Source organism: Coregonus lavaretus, assembly GCF_964263955.1.
Source record: "Coregonus lavaretus genome assembly, contig: HAP1_SCAFFOLD_588, whole genome shotgun sequence".
Taxonomy (NCBI): Eukaryota; Metazoa; Chordata; class Actinopteri; order Salmoniformes; family Salmonidae; genus Coregonus; species Coregonus lavaretus.
In genome coordinates, this window is record NW_028158031.1 from 42,724 (window position 1) to 51,339 (window position 8,616).

Below are 8,616 nucleotides of genomic sequence, written 5' to 3' on the forward strand. Positions count from 1 at the left end.
AAATTCCTTATTGCATAATGAATGTCCCAACTGTCTGAGACAGTAATGCTAGATGTTGATGTAGTTTTATAGATTGGTTAATTGTTTATATTGATAAATTAACGAGTGGGTGATTGATAAGACGTCTGCTCCTTCGATCTAACAATTGATTGGTTGATCGAAATCAATTGATCGAGATCAATTCGATAGATCGATAGATTGACTGACAAACCCCCGCCCTGATATTGAAACTTGCTCAATTACGATAATAATTTTCCTGATGAGAGCGCAGGACGGTGTAAAGTTTTTTACAGGGGCAGCACTTTGACCTGAAATTGTACTTACAGAATGCACCTTTAATCCATAACCTTCTGAAATATGTCTCCCTGCCTTTAAATAGTGATCTGTGATTTGTGTCTCCCTGCCTGTGGGTTATTAGGTGTCTACGCAGGACCAGATCCTCAGGGACCCTGTTCGCTGTGTGTATTTGTACTATGGATTGGTTTCTGTCCCATCAATGACCTCCCTAGAGGAATGATTGGTTTCTGTCCCATCAATGACCTCCCTAGAGGAATGATTGGTTTCTGTCCCATCAATGACCTCCCTAGAGAAATGATTGGTTTCTGTCCCATCAATGACCTCCCTAGAGAAATGATTGGTTTCTGTCCCATCAATGACCTCCCTAGAGGAATGATTGGTTTCTGTCCAATCAATTACCTTCCTAGAGAAATGATTGGTTTCTGTCCCATCAATGACCTCGCTAGAGAAATGATTGGTTTCTGTCCCATCAATGACCTCCCTAGAGGAATGATTGGTTTCTGTCCCATCAATGACCTCCCTAGAGAAAAAATTGGTTTCTGTCCCATCAATCGCCTCCTGAGAGAAATGGTTGGTTTCTGTCCAATCAATCGCCTCCTGAGAGAAATGATTGGTTTCTGTCCCATCAATGAACTCCCGAGATAAATGATTGGTTTCTGTCCCATCAATGACCTCCCTAGAGAAATGATTGGTTTCTGTTCCATCAATGACCTCCCTAGAGGAATGATTGGTTTCTGTCCCATCAATGACCTCCCTAGAGGACTGATTGGTTTTTGTCCAATCAATGACCTCCCTAGAGAAATAATTGGTTTCTGTCCCATCAATGACCTCCATAGAGAAATGATTGGTTTCTGTCCCATCAATGACCTCCCTAGAGAAATGATTGGTTTCTGTCCAATCAATGACCTCCCTAGAGAAATGATTGGTTTCTGTCACTTCAATGACCTCCCTAGAGAAATGATTGGTTGCTGTCCAATCAATGACCTCCCTAGAGAAATGATTGGTTTCTGTCCAATCAATAACCTCCTGAGAGAAATGATTGGATTCTGTCCCATCAATGACCTCCCTAGAGAAATGATTGGTTTCTGTCCAATCAGTGACCTCCCTAGAGAAATGATTGGTTTCTGTCCCATCAATGACCTCCCTAGAGGAATGATTGGTTTCTGTCCCATCAATGACCTCCCTAGAGAAATGGTTGGTTTCTGTCCAATCAATCGCCTCCTGAGAGAAATGATTGGTTTCTGTCCCATCAATGAACTCCCGAGATAAATGATTGGTTTCTGTCCCATCAATGACCTCCCTAGAGAAATGATTGGTTTCTGTCCCATCAATGACCTCCCTAGAGGAATGATTGGTTTCTGTTCCATCAATAACCTCCTGAGAGAAATGATTGGATTCTGTCCCATCAATGACCTCCCTAGAGAAATGGTTGGTTTCTGTCCCATCAATGACTTCCCTAGAGAAATGATTGGTTTCTGTCCCATCAATGACCTCCCTAGAGAAATGATTGGTTTCTGTCCCATCAATGACCTCCCGAGAGAAATGATTGGTTTCTGTCCCTTCAATGACCTCCCTAGAGGAATGATTGGTTTCTGTCCCATCAATGACCTCCCTAGAGGAATGATTGGTTGCTGTCCAATCAATGACCTCCCTAGAGAAATGATTGGTTTCTGTCCAATCAATAACCTCCTGAGAGAAATGATTGGATTCTGTCCCATCAATGACCTCCCTAGAGAAATGATTGGTTTCTGTCCAATCAGTGACCTCCCTAGAGAAATGATTGGTTTCTGTCCCATCAATGACCTCCCTAGAGGAATGATTGGTTTCTGTCCCATCAATGATCTCCCTAGAGAAATGGTTGGTTTCTGTCCAATCAATCGCCTCCTGAGAGAAATGATTGGTTTCTGTCCCATCAATGAACTCCCGAGATAAATGATTGGTTTCTGTCCCATCAATGACCTCCCTAGAGAAATGATTGGTTTCTGTCCCATCAATGACCTCCCTAGAGGAATGATTGGTTTCTGTTCCATCAATAACCTCCTGAGAGAAATGATTGGATTCTGTCCCATCAATGACCTCCCTAGAGAAATGATTGGTTTCTGTCCAATCAGTGACCTCCCTAGAGAAATGATTGGTTTCTGTCCCATCAATGACCTCCCTAGAGGAATGATTGGTTTCTGTCCCATCAATGACCTCCCTAGAGAAATGGTTGGTTTCTGTCCCATCAATGACTTCCCTAGAGAAATGATTGGTTTCTGTCCCATCAATGACCTCCCTAGAGAAATGATTGGTTTCTGTCCCATCAATGACCTCCCGAGAGAAATGATTGGTTTCTGTCCCTTCAATGACCTCCCTAGAGGAATGATTGGTTTCTGTCCCATCAATGACCTCCCTAGAGGAATGATTGGTTTCTGTCCCATCAATGACCTCCCTAGAGAAATGACTGGTTTCTGTCCCATCAATGACCTCCCGAGAGAAATGATTGGTTTCTGTCCCATCAATGACCTCCCTAGAGAAATGATTGGTTTCTGTCCCATCAATGACCTCCCTAGAGAAATGATTGGTTTATGTCCCATCAGTGACCTCCCTAGAGAAATGATTGGTTTCTGTCCCATCAATGAAATCCTGAGAGAAATGATTGGTTTCTATCCCATCAATGACCTCCCTAGAGAAATGATTGGTTTCTGTCCAATCAGTGACCTCCCTAGAGAAATGATTGGTTTATGTCCCTTCAATGACCTCCCTAGAGAAATGATTGGTTTCTGTCCCATCAATGACCTCCCTAGAGAAATGATTGGTTTCTGTCCAAGCAATGACCTCCCTAGAGAAATGGTTGGTTTCTGTCCAATCAATGACCTCCCTAGAGAAATGAATGAGCGGGGGTGTTTTTTTCACAGTGTTTAAATGTCAGGGGATGGGAATGGTGGGAACAGTGCAGCTGGTGCCTGGGCTTGTGGCAGTGTTATACGTATGGACTGTGTCCCAAATGGCACCCTATTCCCTATATAGTGCACTACTTTAGACCAGGGCCCATAGTGAATAGGGTTCCATTTGGAATTGGTCCATGGTATCTTCAGCCAGTGACATAGACAGGTATGACAAAGACCTTTGATTCACTGTTTGGTCTCCATTCTGTAATATTTCACCTTGTTTGTTTTGAAACCCTCATACAACTCAAACATCACAGAAACCACCAATCTAACGTCAATACATTCAGCTTGTCAGACAGGAAGCCAACGTCAATACATTGAGCTAGTCAGAGAGGAGAGGGAACAATATACTTTCACAGAATAGGTTTTGTGTGTGTGTGTATATGTGTGTGTGTGTATGGTGTGTGTGTATGGTGTGTGTGTATGGTGTGTGTGTGTGTGAATGGTGTATGTGTGTGTGTATGGTGTGTGTGTGTGTGTATGGTGTGTGTGTGTATGGTGTGTGTGTGTATGGTGTGTGTGTATGGTGTATGGTGTGTGTGTGTGGTGTGTGTGTATGGTGTGTGTGTATGGTGTGTGTGTATGGTGTGTGTGTATGGTGTGTGTGTATGGTGTGTGTGTGTGGTGTGTGTGTATGGTGTGTGTGTATGGTGTGTGTGTATGGTGTGTGTGTATGGTGTGTGTGTGTGTGTGTGTATGGTGTGTGTGTATGGTGTGTGTGTATGGTGTGTGTGTGTGTGTGTGTGTATGGTGTGTGTGTATGGTGTGTGTGTATGGTGTGTGTGTATGGTGTGTGTGTATGGTGTGTGTGTATGGTGTGTGTGTATGGTGTGTGTGTATGGTGTGTGTGTGTGTGTATGGTGTGTGTGTATGGTGTGTGTGTATGGTGTGTGTGTATGGTGTGTGTGTATGGTGTGTGTGTATGGTGTGTGTGTATGGTGTGTGTGTATGGTGTGTGTGTATGGTGTGTGTGTATGGTGTGTGTGTGTGTATGTGTGTGTGTGTGTGTATGGTGTGTGTGTATGGTGTGTGTGTATGGTGTGTGTGTATGGTGTGTGTGTGTGTATGGTGTGTGTGTGTGTGTATGGTGTGTGTGTATGGTGTGTGTGTATGGTGTGTGTGTATGGTGTGTGTGTATGGTGTGTGTGTATGGTGTGTGTGTGTGTATGGTGTGTGTGTGTGTGTGTGTGGGTGTGTGTGTATGGTGTGTGTGTATGGTGTGTGTGTATGGTGTGTGTGTATGGTGTGTGTGTATGGTGTGTGTGTGTGTGTGGGTGTGTGTGTATGGTGTGTGTGTATGGTGTGTGTGTATGGTGTGTGTGTATGGTGTGTGTGTATGGTGTGTGTGTATGGTGTGTGTGTGTGTGTGGGTGTGTGTGTATGGTGTGTGTGTATGGTGTGTGTGTATGGTGTGTGTGTATGGTGTGTGTGTATGGTGTGTGTGTGTGTGTGTGTATGGTGTGTGTGTATGGTGTGTGTGTGTATGGTGTGTGTGTGTGTGTGTGTGTGTGTATGGTGTGTGTGTGTGTATGGTGTGTGTGTGTGTGTGTGTGTGTGTGTGTGTATGGTGTGTGTGTGTATGGTGTGTGTGTATGGTGTGTGTGTGTATGGTGTGTGTGTACGGTGTGTGTGTATGGTGTGTGTGTGTATGGTGTGTGTGTATGGTGTGTGTGTGTGTATGGTGTGTGTGTGTGTGTGTGTGTGTGTGTATGGTGTGTGTGTGTGTGTGTGTGTGTGTGTATGGTGTGTGTGTGTGTGTGTGTGTGTGTGTGTGTGTATGGTGTGTGTGTGTGTGTATGGTGTGTGTGTGTGTGTGTGTGTGTGTGTGTATGGTGTGTGTGTGTATGGTGTGTGTGTGTGGGTGTGTGTGTGTGTGTGTGTATGGTGTGTGTGTGTGTGTGTGTGTGTGTGTGTGTGTGTATGGTGTGTATGGTGTGTGTGTATGGTGTGTATGGTGTGTGTGTGTGTGTGTGTGTGTGTATGGTGTGTGTGTGTGTGTATGGTGTGTGTGTGTGTGTGTATGTGTGTGTGTGTGTGTGTGTGTGTGTGTGTGTGTGTGTGTGTTTTTGGTGTGTATGGTGTGTGTGTATGGTGTGTATGGTGTGTGTGTGTGTGTGTGTGTGTGTGTATGGTGTGTGTGTGTGTGTATGGTGTGTGTGTGTGTGTATGGTGTGTGTGTGTGTGTGTGTGTGTATGGTGTGTGTGTGTATGGTGTGTGTGTGTGTGTGTGTGTGTGTGTGTATGGTGTGTGTGTGTGTGTGTGTGTGTGTGTGTGTGTGTGTGTGTGTGTGTGTGTATGGTGTGTGTGTATGGTGTGTGTGTGTGTGTATGGTGTGTATGGTGTGTGTGTATGGTGTGTATGGTGTGTGTGTGTGTGTGTGTGTGGTGTGTGTGTATGGTGTGTGTGTATGGTGTGTGTTTGTGTGTGTATGGTGTGTGTGTGTGTGTGTATGGTGTGTGTGTGTGTATGGTGTGTGTATGGTGTGTGTGTGTGTGTGTATGGTGTGTGTGTGTGTGTGTATGGTGTGTGTGTTTGTGTGTGTATGGTGTGTGTGTGTGTGTGTGTATGGTGTGTGTGTGTGTGTGTGTGTATGGTGTGTGTGTATGGTGTGTGTGTATGGTGTGTGTGTGTGTGTGTGTATGGTGTGTGTGTGTGTGTATGGTGTGTGTGTATGGTGTGTGTGTGTGTGTATGGTGTGTGTGTGTATGGTGTGTGTGTGTGTGTGTGTATGGTGTGTGTGTGTGTGTGTGTATGGTGTGTGTGTGTGTGTGTGTATGGTGTGTGTGTGTGTGTGTATGGTGTGTGTGTGTGTGTGTGTATGGTGTGTGTGTGTGTGTGTATGGTGTGTATGGTGTGTGTGTGTGTGTGTGTGTGTGTATGGTGTGTGTGTGTGTGTGTGTGTGTGTGTGTGTGTGTGTGTGTGTGTGTGTGTGTGTGTGTGTGTGTGTGTATCTACAGGGACGTCTGGTGGGCCTGATGGCTGGTATTATTCCAGACAGTCATTGATCTCCCCATAGCCAGGAGTAGAGACATATAATGATGGGGGGGGGGGGTTCTCAAAATGTGTGTGTGTGTGTGTTGTATTGGCATTATCAAGTCATTTAACAGGAAAAGCCTCCGTCAGATGAAAGCATTGGGTCTGCATCATCAACCTCTCTTTGACCAACACTCCACTGGAGAGCTTTCTGCATCATCAAAGCTGTATGTCACAGTGATCAGAATCTAGTTTAATAGATACTTAGCTCTATGAACCGATGAGCCAGTGATTCTTCTATGGGGCTGATTCGTTGACGAACAATGAACTCCAGAGAGCATACACAGCTTTGTTCATTGTTTTCACGGATGCATCGTGTACGTAAAAGTTGTAATGAGTTAAACTTTATTTATTTCATTTTTTTTACCCCCTTTTTCTCCCCAGTTTCGATCTTGTCTCATCGCTGCAAGTCCCCAACGGGCTCGTGAGGCAATGGTCGAGTCATGCGTCCTTCGTAACACTCGCCCGCTTAACTCGGAAGCCAGCCACACCAATGTGTCGGAGGAAACACTGTTCACCTGACGACCGAGGTCAGCCTGCAGGCACCCGGCCCGCCACAAGGAGTCGCTAGAGTGCTATGAGCCAAGTAAAGCCCCCCAGTCAAACCCTCCCCTAACCTGGACGACGCTGGGCCAATTGTGCGCTGCCCTATGGGACTCCCGATCACGGCCGGTTATGATAAAGCCCGGGATCGAACCCGGGTCTGTAGTGACGCCTTAGACCGCTGCGCCACTCGGGAGGCCCTAATGAGTTGAACTTTTGACAGGCAATCACAGACAGTGACGAATGCATATGCTTTTTTCATCAGTCTCTGTGTGACCTTTCTGTGACCTTTCTATGACCTTTGCAGAGGAGGTGTTTGCGGCGGACTCTGTGGACGGTGCCATCCAACAGATGGTCAGCTCCGGAGGTCAGCAGGTCATGACCATAGTAACCAACGGTATCCAGCTCAGCAACCCGCAGACGGCCAGCGGCCTCGGCCAGTCAATCTTACTGACCATGCCGGACGGACAACAAGGTGAGAGAACGCTACACACACACAAACTGAATAAAAAACAAAGTCTCCCATCTCAAGTGGTTAAGTAAAAAAATAAGTAAAAAATGACTACAGCCTATTAAGTGCCAAAAAAAGTAACAGGGTTGACCGTAACAGGGTTGACCGTAACAGGGTTGACCGTAACAGGGTTGACTTTATCAGGGTTGACCGTAACATGGTTGACTGATGTGGGGGGACGTGTTGGATAACAGAGTTGACGTGTTGGGTAACAGGGTTGACGTGGGGGGACGTGTTGGGTAACAGGGTTGACGTGTTGGGTAACAGGGTTGACGTGGGGGGACGTGTTGGGTAACAGAGTTGACGTGTTGGGTAACAGGGTTGACGTGGGGGGACGTGTTGGGTAACAGGGTTGACATGTTGGGTAACAGGGTTGACATGTTGGGTAACATGGTTGACGTGTTGGGTAACAGGGTTGACATGTTGGGTAACATGGTTGACATGTTGGGTAACATGGTTGACGTGTTGGGTAACAGGGTTGACATGTTGGGTAACAGGGTTGACATGTTGGGTAACATGGTTGACGTGTTGGGTAACAGGGTTGTCGTGTTGGGTAACAGGGTTGACGTGTTGGGTGACAGGGTTGACGTGTTGGGTAACAGGGTTGACGTGTTGGGTAACAGGGTTGACGTGGGGGATAACAGGGTTGACGTAGGGGGACGTGTTGGGTAACAGGGTTGACGTGTTGGGTAACAGGATTGACGTGGGGGGACGTGTTGGGTAACAGGGTTGACATGTTGGGTAACAGGGTTGACATGTTGGGTAACATGGTTGACGTGTTGGGTAACAGGGTTGACATGTTGGGTAACAGGGTTGACATGTTGGGTAACATGGTTGACGTGTTGGGTAACAGGGTTGTCGTGTTGGGTAACAGGGTTGACGTGTTGGGTGACAGGGTTGACGTGTTGGGTAACAGGGTTGACGTGTTGGGTAACAGGGTTGACGTGGGGGGACGTGTTGGGTAACAGGGTTGATGTGTTGGGTAACAGGGTTGACGTGTTGGGTAACAGGGTTGACTTGGGGGGACGTGTTGGGTAACAGGGTTGACGTGTTGGGTAACAGGGTTGATGTGTTGGGTAACAGGGTTGACGTGTTGGGTAACAGGGTTGACTTGGGGGGACGTGTTGGGTAACAGGGTTGACGTGTTGGGTAACAGGGTTGACGTGTTGGGTAACAGGGTTGACGTGTTGGGTAACAGGGTTGACTGTTGCTAACAGGGTTGACGTGTTGTGCTCGACCCGCTCAGTTTTCCACCAAAAGATGGCCAAAAAGCAGCTCATCTGTTTTACACTGTGATTTG